Source organism: Podarcis muralis, chromosome 16 (genome assembly GCF_964188315.1).
Source record: "Podarcis muralis chromosome 16, rPodMur119.hap1.1, whole genome shotgun sequence".
NCBI classification, from domain to species: Eukaryota; Metazoa; Chordata; class Lepidosauria; order Squamata; family Lacertidae; genus Podarcis; species Podarcis muralis.
The window spans coordinates 20,646,237-20,653,146 of NC_135670.1; the positions used below are offsets into that span (position 1 = coordinate 20,646,237).

General features: G+C 43.2%; 1 non-coding gene across 1 annotated transcript; it reads right to left on the reverse strand.

The window, feature by feature from the left end:
- Nucleotides 1-6,268: 6,268 nt before the first annotated feature.
- On the reverse strand, nt 6,269-6,427 carry LOC114587238 (U1 spliceosomal RNA). Its single transcript, XR_003704245.2, has one exon. It is a non-coding gene; the product is annotated as a U1 spliceosomal RNA (small nuclear RNA).
- Between the last annotated feature and the right edge of the window lie 483 nt (nt 6,428-6,910).

Consider the following 6,910-nt stretch of genomic DNA (forward strand, 5'->3'; position numbering starts at 1 on the left):
GAAGTCACTTCGGTGCTGCTAACGCAGCAGTTTGACTTCACCCCCAGATGTGCACTCCATTGCCTCTCAAGATAGACGGATGCCAACAACAACATTCTCTTGGAACAAAGCCAGGACTCATCACACATTCAGGAATTATGATCTTAGAAGATCCAGTTTACAAACTGAGTTATTTCTGAGCCTAGGCATCATCTTAAGTCTTTACTGTACTGTGTGCTAGAGAATGTCATCTTAGAAAGAGTTCGTTCCTCTTTCCTTCTTCTCTCCTCTTCTATTTTATGGGAACTTAGAATATATATTTTGTGAATAAATCTGCTGATTGGTTCATCGGGAGAGCACCTTTCTAGTCAATTAAAATGTTCTGAATTGATTGCTCTAACTAACCTATTCACTGACTACATGTTACAGCCCTAGTGATTAAAATTATTTATTGAGTGCTTTTGAGAAGCAGATGTTTTTCAGTGATAAAATCATTGCAGGAACCTGCCCTAAGGTTGCATTCCTACAGACACTTAGCTGTGTGTACTCAATGTGGTTTACTTCTGAGTAGGCATGCACTGGATTACTCTATTATGATTTCTTTCTAAATAATTAGGAATCCTCCCATATTTTCTACTTAAAGCAGGGGAAGTCAATGTGGCATTAGCATATGGAGTTCGTATTCAACAGCAGTCATTAACTTTCGTGAAATGAATCCTTCCTTGCAACACACCTTTAACACTGAGGGCTTATCCACACTTAGCATTCCTCCACTCTTTCCAGGCACAGATTTTCTGTGTCCAAGCGAATTTTTCTATTTTGCTCCAGAGCTTTCCCCACAAAAACCCATTCTTTAAAGCTCAATTGGAACAATCGTCAATCCGAAGAAAGCCCAAATTGATGTTTGCTCCAATTCAGCTTTAAAGAGTCATTGCTAACATCTGCTAAAGATTGGAAACCCCTTGTAGACTTTTTGAGTGAAAAAGAAAATGTAATAATGATATCTGGATTTCAGGATTAACGTTTGTTTATAGAAATTGGCTTTGTTGGGTGTTATATTGGATTGGACGAAGTGAATATTGGGTTTTTTAATAGCAGACAAATGAAGAATCAGAAGTTCTTTATTTTCTAAATCTTACTGTTCTATCCTTCTCCTTTAAACTCTTTTCTACTCTTTTTATTTATTTCTTTTTCTTTCTCTATTTATCTTCCCACCACACACACACACACACACACACACACACACACACACCCTATTTGTGTTTTCATAGTATCTAAATAAAACTCTTGGTATGGTTTTTTTAAAAAGGGAAAATATATTAAGTTTTGTCAGCGCTATTTTTCTAGGAAAAGAGGTGCCAGAAGAAGAAGGGGGTTTTCATGGGGAAAGCTCAGGGCAATATGTTCTGACATGGTGTTTTAAAATGCAGACCTCTGTCTAGAAAGAGTGGGACAAAAGATAAGTGTGGATGAGCCCCAAGACCTTAAGTGAAGTACATTTTTAATAGGAAAGACCAACCAGTTGGAGAAACAATGAAGCTCTGCCTGCCCCTTTCTTCTCAGAAGGTACATCCAATATGACCTCATACCTCAAGGTCCAGGGAAAGGAGGAAGAGGAAGTTGTGAACAGGATGCAATCTAGGACAAATCAGTCTGAACTTCGATGGATAGAGAGAAGTTAGCATAGAGGTTAAAGGTACAGAGAAAGTCTGGAGATCTGGGCATCCCTTACTCTATCTGTTTTAATCCATGCAGCCCCTTTCTGCAAGCCGACCTGCACCCAAACTTCCCAGACTGCACCCAGACATCTCCCATCGTTCCTGACTGTTGACCATGCTTGCTGGGACCGGTGGGAGGTGGAGGTGGAGTCCAACAACATCAGCAGAGTGATTGGAAGACCAGTTTACCCCAGGATGTGAAGCACAATATGACACTCCACCCAAACTAGCAGCTGGATCTTATTTCAACAGTGATGATAGGACATTTTCCACCCATGTTGGAGGACAGCAGGCTAGCTTAGGAGGTGCAGAGCAGGGGGGCTTAGGAGAAAAGGGAGAATGGGTATCTAATGGTAGAACTAATGGTACAACTGGCCCTGTAGAAGGCATCTCTCAATGTCACAAGGAATATAGGAAGCTGCATTTCACTATCCAGCAGGGCTACCCTTACGTTTGTATACATCTGATAGCTTGTCTTTCTATTGACGATTATCATGTGCGGGGAAATGTGGTACACAGTTAAGATCAAATCTTTCATGTCTGCATGACTGGTTTGGATTAGCTCTTCAAAGGGAGCCTCTTTTTCTTCACACTTGTGCTAATAATTCAGTTCTGTAATGTAGGAAGCTGTGAATTTGGAAGCAGTGAAAAATCAGAACCTGCTCCAATGTGTTTTCTTCTGTCACCTTATAGTAAGCCTTGATGAATCCACTGGAAATTAGATCTCAAAGGCTAAAACCCTATGCACCACCTACCTTGGAATAACCAGCCTCATTGACCTAAGGAGAACTAACTGCCAAGAAGTTGTGTGTAGGATTTTGCTTTGAAAGGCCTACTGCAGCCTTTACCAATGTGAGGCCTTCCATGTGTTTTGTACTACAACTCCCATCAGCCTCGGCTGGCTTAGCTGAATCCCATCTCCAGTTTATGCATTTTTATACACATTTTAGTGGAGAACTGTATTGCAAATTCAGAGATGTATGAATTTCAAAGGATGATTGTGTTTCATAGAATCACAGAATTGTACAGTTGGAAGGGCTCCCAAGGGTGATCTAGTTTAACCTCTTGCAATGCAGGAATCACAGCTAAAGAATTCCCGACAGATGACCATCCAACCTCTGTTTTAAAACCTCCAGTGAAGAAGAATCCAACACCTTCCAGAGTAGTCGGTTCCACTCTCCAACAGTTCTTGCTATCAGAAAGTTCTTCCTAATGTTTTGTCAAAATCTCCTTTCTTGCAGGTTCAGGTCCTACTCTCTAGAGAAGCAGAAAACAAGCTTGCTCCAGCTTCCATGTGATAGTCCTTTGGATATTTGGCTATCATATCGCAACTCAGTCTTCTCTTCTCCAGACTGAACATGCCCAATTCCTTCAACTGTTCTTCTTAAGGCTTGGTTTCCAAAACCCTTCATCATTTGGTCACTCAGCTCTGCACACGTTCTGACTTATCAATATCCTTCTTAGAACAGTGGTGCTTAGTACTGGACACAGGACTCTGGGCAGGGTCTGAGCAAGGCAGACTAGATTAGTACCATTACTTCCCTTGATTGAGACACTATACTTTGTTGACGCAGCCTAGAATTGCATTAGCTTTTTTTTTTTTTTTTTTTTTTTGCGGAAGCATCACACTGTTGACTCATGTTGAAATTATGGTCTACTAAGACCCCTTAGATCCTTTTCACATGTACTGCTGTCAAGCCAAGCATCTCTGGCTTGTTTTGGAAAGTACAGATTTTTAAGTTCACCTTTAGAAGCAAACTGAATTTAGAGGCACATAGGTTCTCAACATTACAGTGTCAAACTATGACCTTAGAGATGAGGGTTTGCATCCCTGCTCAGCCATGAACATCACTGGGTTATCTTGGGCTGGTCACTGTCTCTTAGTCTAACCTATCTCAAAGGGTTCTTGTGATGATAGGCAAAGGTAAAAGGTAAAGGACCCCTGAATGGTTAAGTCCAGTCAAGGGCGACTATGGGTTTGCAGCACTCATCTCGCTTTCAGGCCGAGGGAGCTGGTGTTTGTTCACAGTCATCTTTCCAGGTCATGTGGCCAGCATGACTAAACCTCTTCTGGCACAATGGAACACCATGATGGAAACCAGAGTGCACAGAAATGCCGTTTACCTTCCTGCTGCAGTGGTACCTATTTATCTACTTGCAGTGGCATGCTTTCAAACTGCTAGGTTGGCAGGAGTATGTGATGATAGGATGGGAAGGGGAGTACCACATGCACAATCTTGAGCTGCTAGGGGGAGCATGGAAAGGTAGTACATAAAATAATGCACTAAATTTTAAAAATACGCTCCTCTCCCATCTCTATTTGCCACAGCAAGTTTGCATTAGAAGGAGTTGCTGTTGAATCGGCACAAAGAGATCCACACAGCGGCTTCCATAACTGCCTTAGTGGTAGCGCAGCAAAACACTCTGGAAATTCACAAGAATTTATTACTGTAACTTGATCAAGTAGCCAAGCAGATGGCAGGCTGTTCTCTTTACTTATGGCACTTCTCCGCCATAGGAAGGCTGCCCGTGGCCATACAGTTAGAAAATTTAAAGGGGGGGGGGTGGAATGTAAGCAGCTGCCAAAGTTGGATCTTACCAGACAATCCAGTAAGATGCATTTCCAATCAGAAGGAGCAAGAGTTGAGGCTGCTCTCTCTCTCTCTCTCTCTCTCTCTCTCTCTCTCTCTCTCTCTCTTAATCTGTTTTTCATATGTGCAACAACCACTTGTTGACGGGGTGTTGAGAAAAACGAATCGGCTGGAGCCGAAGGGTAAAGTTCGAAAGTTCATTCAGGGTGCAGAGTCTTTCCCAGCTGATGTCTCTGGAGGAGATCAGACCCGTCAGCACACAGAAAACTGAGGATGTTATTTATCTCAGGGGTGGGGGGGGCAGGGGTGACATTTTTCAATTAAAATATTTGGGGATGAACTGCAATGGAAACTTTTTTAAAAGGGGGGAGGACGGGTTTGATGGAAAGGAACAGAAAGGAAGAGCAAGGGGGGGCCATTTCCCTAGATTATTGTTTTATCAGGCCGGTATCATTTTTTGGGTGCACAAAAAGGATCATTCACATCAGGAGGGCTTTCAGGACAACAACTTTGTGTGCCCCCCCCGCCAGCTAATAGATCACAAATCACATAATAGTTTATTTTGCACTGGATTCTAGTTGCTGAAATAGTCAGGTGTCTTGTTGCTTCACTGCCCTGCTGGGGGCTTCTCCATAGCATCTGGTGGGCCACCATTGGATAAGTTCCACACCACAGTAACAGTTTGGGGGGAAGTGTGCAGATTTTGAAGCATTGCTCTTTGTTTGTGTGTGTGTGTGTGTGTTTGCTTTTTGGGGGGGAATTCTGATGTTTAACACCTGCATTCCTCACACAAGTGACTTCTGCTTAATCTGCATCCTATTACAGTGGTACCTCGGGTTGCATACGCTTCAGGTTACAGACTCCGCTAACCTAGAAATATTACCTCAGGTTAAGAACTTTGCTTCAGGATGAGAACAGAAATCGGGCTCCGGAGGCGCGGCGGCAGCAGGAGGCCTCATTAGCTAAAGTGGTGCTTCAGGTTAAGAACAGTTTCAGGTTAAGAACAGACCTCCAGAACAAATTAAGTACTTAACCCGAGGTACCACTGTATTTACGTTCCAATGTTGCAAGTGGCTTCGGTCCTGATCACTGCTCTCCATGTGGAAACCGGAATCCTGCCTCACAACTTATTCATTTCTCCATCAGTCAGTCATGATGTCGGGGGAGAGGCAGAAAAAGGTAACTAAGTGATAAATTCCAGAAGGCTGAACAAACTCTGTAATAACACACACACAAACCCGACTGGGGCCCTCTTAGCAAACATCAATCCCGATCCTGCAATCATTTAAACATCCTTCCCTTTAAGCATATAAATAATGGCCCAGGAGAGGGTCGCATGCAGGCTAACTGCACCGAACGATCTCAATAAATTAGTGACCTGGGCAAACGGCAAGAAGTGGAGATTCATCAAGGACAAATGTAAAAGGTTGCACAGGGGCAAGAAGAAGTCAAATTCAAAACAGGAAGCATGAGAGCCCGCTCACGCACTTCCTTGCACAACTCCCTTACAAGGTAGGCAAAACTATTCCATTACTCTCTGGTGTCTCACAGCTATCTGCTAATTGCTGCCACTGCCACCCCTCTTATCACAGCCCCCAGATCGGAGGGAATTCTGGGACATTCAATGAAATGTAAAGGTAAAGGTAAAGGGACCCCTGACCATTAGGTCCAGTCGTGACCAACTCTGAGGTTGTGGCGCTTATCTCGCTTTATTGGCCGATGGAGCCGGCGTACAGCTTCCGGGTCATGTGGCCAGCATGACTAAGCTGCTTCTGGCGAACCAGAGCAGTGCACGGAAACACTGTTTACCTTCCCACCTGAGTGGTACCTATTTATCTACTTGCACTTTGACGTGCTTTTGAACTGCTAGGTTGGCAGGAACAGGGACCAAGCAACAGGAGCTCACCCCGGCGTGGGGATTCGAATCACCGATCTTCTGATCAGCAAGTCCTAGGCTCTGTGGTTTAACCCACAGCGCCACCCGCATCCCCAATGAAATATGGAAAGCCACAAATTATGCAGTTGAGTTTCCTATATTTGGAGAACATGAAGAGGCAGCATAGCCAGAGTACAATGGATGAGTCTCACCCTGGGAAAACTTTCTTCATGATCTTAGTATTTCCCCTGCCGAGTAACTTTGAAGATTGAGTCTTGGATACCAACTATTGGAAATAAATACATCATCTGGAGAGTGTGGGTGTTTTGTATACCATTTTTTAATGTGTTTTACAATATTCTCTCGCCTGTGTAGTTTTAAGATGGTTTACTGGTGTTATTTTATACAAACCTGCATGGATTGATTTTTTAAAAATTATTTATTGATTGATGTTATTGTTTCTAATATATCGTTTTTGAATTGTTATGCTTAATTGTTCACTTTATCTGTGGTGAGCCACCTTGGACACAATTTTGTGGTAAGGTGGCATACAAATAAACAGGTGAAGCTGGTGTTAATGATGAAGAACTGGGACTCCAAGAGGACATCCAATTTCCTTGAGCCTCCCAGGCATATTAGAAACCTGCTTTTCTCCACCAAGTTGCTTCTCTCTTTATGATGGGAACAGAGCCAGCATCCAGCTCAATGTCTCTCCCAGAGATCAGAACAGCCTGATCTTCTGTCTC